The 5,105-nt window shown below is 35.9% G+C and overlaps 1 protein-coding gene across 4 annotated transcripts in view; it reads left to right on the top strand.

Annotated features, from left to right (window-relative positions):
• The window catches only part of FBXL17 (F-box and leucine rich repeat protein 17), a 496,293-nt gene that overhangs the window by 144,740 nt on the left and 346,448 nt on the right, over nt 1–5,105 (top strand). The gene's annotated exons all lie outside the window — the stretch shown is intronic.

Raw genomic sequence — 5,105 nt, 5'->3', positions numbered from 1 at the left:
TGGCCGCTGAGCCTGCGCGTCCGGAGCCTGTGCTCCGCAACGGGAGAGGCCACAACAGTGAGAGGCCCGCCTACCGCAAAAAAAAAAAAAAAAAGAAAATAACTTTATAGTTCAGAGAGTTTACTTATATACCGAATATATGAAATCTCATATTTTAGCAATAATGAAAATACCAGTTCCTTTGTAATCTCTCCCTTTCAATGTGTCATCTCTGCTGTTTTTCAGAGTTCTAAAATAATTAGGAGCTAATTCTTATATACATGCTTTAGAAAACTGGCTGCTATAAAATTTACTTGTGTATTATCTGATATTTGTCAGGTCTCTTCAGGCTTACAGTTTAGCAGGATATAATGTTTTTCTTTCTTCCTAGGAAAAGAGCAAATGTTTACGAGTTACCTAGAACTTTGGCAATAGGCCCAGTGGATAGGAGTCTGGGCTCTGTTGTCAGCTCGTGTTTGAATCTTGGCTCTGCCATTTATTACCTAAGTGAGCAAATTATTTTTCAGGGAATTAATTGAAGTAATATATGCAAGATGCTTGCCTCAGTATCAAAACCACAGTAAGTGCTAAGTAAACTTTAGCTACTATTATTAAAATAAGTGCTACAATATCTAAATTGCTGGAAAATCAGAGCAAACTTTGAAAAAATAATCAAATCACTGTTCTAGTCTAGTGTATCTGAAACAGAGCCTGTGGTTGTTCTGTGTCTTAAATGACTGATCAGCTTTAATTATATTTTGAGGATCAGAACCTAAAGCCAGCAGAGAGGATAGGCACGTTATTCTCTCTTATTGCTCTATCAAAACATCTCAGTGTAACCAAGACCATATGTAACCATAATTTTTTATTCATTTTCTATAACCTTGGCCTGAACATTTTGGTAGATGGATATTTTTCTAGTCACATCTAATGCTGTTTATGATGTAGAGTAGAAATGCCTTTGGATGAACAGATTGTGCACAACAAGGGTTATAATGACCGTATGTGGGCTTTTTACGATCACTTGAAATTGTACTCATTAAAGACAAAACAAGACTTATTATGCTCTTCCCTGAGCATTTTGAGATGGCCAAAAATTATTGTACACTGGTACTTAAAAGATCAGAATTATTTTCTGTGACAAAATAGCAGCAATAGCAAATGTCAGCTTTGGAAGGCTTACTTTGCTGAGAAGATTATTCTGAAGATTATATACCAGGATTGGTGTTTTGGCCTGTTAGCAGTCAGAATCTACTGGATTCCTATCAAAGCTGGTCCACAGCATTTTAGGAGCATCTTTCTTGCTCAGCACAGTATTTGTTTTGATGAGAAGACTGGTTTGTGGCATAATATTACTTAGTTTCATGGATTCAGGTAAAGGCAAGATAGCATTTTAAACATGCATAACTTTTGCAAAGCTATTTTAGTTATCTTATCTCTTGAAATCCAAGGGTAGAACTCAAGTTTTAATAAAATAAAAGCTTTTTTGTTAAAATATTTGCATTCTGACAGTGTTTTTATACTAAGACATTATACAAAATGTAATTTACATTTACAAAATGTTTGTAAATATATAAATGTTCCTAGAAAGTTGTGTTACCCTTATTATAATCATGGTATATCGTTCTAAATAATTTATTATCAACGTGGTATGTAATTTTTTTTTTTTTCGTGGTACGCGGGCCTCTCACTGTTGTGGCCTCTCCCGTTGCGGAGCACAGGCTCCGGACGCGCAGGCCCAGCGGCCATGGCTCACGGGCCCAGCCGCTCCGCGGCATGTGGGATCTTCCCGGACCGGGGCACGAGCCCGCGTCCCCTGCATTGGCAGGCGGACTCTCAACCACTGCGCCACCAGGGAAGCCCTGTAATTCTTAAATAAATGATTAGGGAGGTATGAGATACAGAGTGTTGAGAGTTATTGGTATAAATACATTTAATTTTATATGATTTAGAAAATCTCTCCAAGTTATTACTTTACTAAGTCTCTGGCTCTAAGTTTGCTACTAGAAGCATGTGGCATAAAATCCCTGTGCCTTAGTTTCCTCCTATGAAGAGATGTGCCTGTATTAGGTGATCTATCTCTAGAGTTTCTTACAGCCAGACAAATCTCTGAATTTGAGTCATTGGCCTGGACAGGACTGTGAGTGGCTGTCACTGAAACTAAGGAATGTCAAGTCTTTAGTAAGTTAGAAAGGAAAACTGGGGATTTGTGACATCTTAGATTGTTAAATCAAGGGCAAGAAGACAGAAGATTGGGAATAAATGGAAGAATATTGACATTCTATCACTGTGGTCTCATGGACTTAATTTTACTTTGATGCTCTCAGTCTTGGCTGGACTCTATTTATTGATGACACACCCTAAGTCTTCAGATAGATTCTGCTAATATCAAGCAATATTGAAGTAAGAGGCCTTTCTTCTAAGCTGCTGTGACTATGTAAATGAGAGTCCAGAAGTAGCTAAGACTGAATGTGCACAGGTTGAGAAAATAAAGTCAGCTTTACCAGAGTGGGTTTGGAAGCAATGATAAGAACTTTTGAGGTCTTTAACAGTTGAGAATGTTAATGACTTGTATCCGGCAGAATTGAGCTTCCTCCAACACAGGTGTGTTCTTTTCACTGCCATGTACCTATTTATAAATGTAAAATATTTCTATCTTGCACTTTTGCTCTCCTTCCCACTTTTCAAAAACAAGTTCAGCAAATACAAATGTATAGTTCACCCCTAGTGACTAGACTGTAGTGCCTAAATATCATTTGCCACATTGAGGACTAATAGGAACATGTCAAAGGACCCAAAAGCTAACATGAAGTGCCTCTCACTGGCCTAAGCTGGGATACTTTGAGCATCAAAAAGGAAAATGGCTGAAATGGATTAAAACAAATGTATAAAAGTCAAGAGTTTACAATGATCTATAAAAAAAGCAAAACAGAACTGGATTTCTTCTTCCAGTTAAGATGGAGTAGTGGGGACCAGATTTATTCTCTTCCCTGAAACAACCTAGAAAAACAGACAAAGTATATGAAACAATGGTCTTCAAGACACTGGATATCAGACAACCAAGGACAGTGATTCCTGAGATATAAGAAACAAACAAGAGAAGCCCTATGCTTGCCTTTGTCTAATATGTTGGAAGAGTTTCCAGCTTGTAGCACAGAGAGGGATAACCCAGGCAAAACTCAGCAGACTATCTGAGTTGAGGCAGAACCGAAAGTCCAGGGAGACCAGGATAGCCAGAATTCAGAGGACAGAGTACCAGAGTGGAGAGATCTTGCATAGAAAACCCCAGAGATTGGTGTATGCTCTCCCTTCCTTGCTCATCCAGTCCTAAATAACCCATGAGTAAAGAAGAAATCAAAAGAGAAATTAGAAGGTATTTTGAACTGAATGAGAATGAAAACACATCAGATTTAGTGTGATGCTACTAAAGTACTTACTTTAAATACCACCAAACACCTGTATAAAAAAAAAAGGTCTCAAATCAACGACCTTAGCTTCTGCCTTATGAAACTTGAAAAAAGAAAAGCAAATTAAACTCAAAGTAAGCAGAGGAAAGGAAATTATAAAGATCAAAGTGGATATCAATAAAGTGGAAAACAAAAAGAAAAGAGAAAATTAATGAAAGCAAAAACTGATTCTTTGATAAACTCGATAAATCTCTTTTCAGACTACTTAAAAGAGAGAAAGAAATTGCCAATACCATGACTCAGAGGAGTAACTAACTACAGATTCTCCAGATATTAAAAGGGTAACAAGCGAATATTATGGACATCTTTATGCCTCTAAATTCAACAAGTTAGATGAAATGGAAAATTTATTTGAAAGATGCAAAATTCCAAAGCTCACTCAAGAAGAAATAGATAACCTGAATACCTCTATATCTCTTAAAGAAATTACATCTGTTGTTAAAAACCTTCCCTCTAATGATACTCTGTGCCTAGATTGCTTCACTGGTGAATTCTACCAAGTATCTGATATATTTAAAAAACTTTATCAGTAAGAGATACATACTTGAGTATTTACTAGTGAAATGACACAATGTTAGGGATTTGTATTAAAATATTACAGGGCTTCCCTGGTGGCGCAGTGGTTGAGAGTCCGCCTGCCGATGCAGGGATCATGGGTTCGGAGCGCCTGGGCCTGTGAGCCATGGCCGCTGGGCCTGCGCATCCGGAGCCTGTGCTCTGCAAGGGAGAGGCCACAACAGTGAGAGGCCCACGTACTGCAAAAAAAAAAAAAAAAAAAAAAAAAAAATTACAGAGGGATAAAAAGAAAAAAAAAGTGGGTAGGCCAATAAAGGAGACAAAAACGGCAAAATATAGATAATTGAGCTGGACTACAGGACATGGCGGTTCATTATATTATTCTCATTACTTATATTTGAAAATTTCCATAATAATAATAAAAAAATAAGGGGTTAAAAAGTTAAAAGTGTTGCTATTAATATAACATGATAAAATCATACTATTCAATAGCATGCTTTTTGAGAATGCATAATACCGTGGACAATGCTCAGGATAATAATTACTAACCATATACATTAATATATAATATTAATTTAAAATCAGTTGAACAGATAAGCCAATGGACTCTGAAATGTCAAAGTGACATGTTATTTTTACATATAGTTGGAGTGCAAACCTCAGAAATGCTGTGGGTTCATGAGTTTAATGCCACAGATCCGTTGTGAATTGACTTAGATCGGTTCAAATGATTTCTACCAGTAGTCAGGAAGATGCTATTTTATATGACTATTAAGGATGATGGTGAAGAATTTTTGACAAAATGTTCATTTTCATTATATGCTATATAAAAATTTATATTTGTCATAACTTAAGGTTGTTGATAAATTTAAAAGTTGTGTATATTAATTAATGATGTTAATTCTGATGATATCTTAATTATTGATATTAATTCTGATGATACCTTAGATCTTATTGTTGCTTCAGTTTTTCAGTTTATAAACATGAACTGAATTCTTAGGATGTGTCAGATATGGGTATGTTTGTTTTTATTTTATTATTATTATTATTTTTTTTTAACATCTTTATTGGAGTATAACTGTTTTACAATAGTGTGTTAGTCTCTCCTTTACAACAAAGTGAATCAGTTATACATATACATAT

The sequence above is a fragment of the Physeter macrocephalus genome, chromosome 8 (assembly GCF_002837175.3).
Source record: "Physeter macrocephalus isolate SW-GA chromosome 8, ASM283717v5, whole genome shotgun sequence".
In the NCBI taxonomy this organism is placed as follows: Eukaryota; Metazoa; Chordata; class Mammalia; order Artiodactyla; family Physeteridae; genus Physeter; species Physeter macrocephalus.
This window is presented reverse-complemented; position numbering and strand designations above follow the sequence as displayed.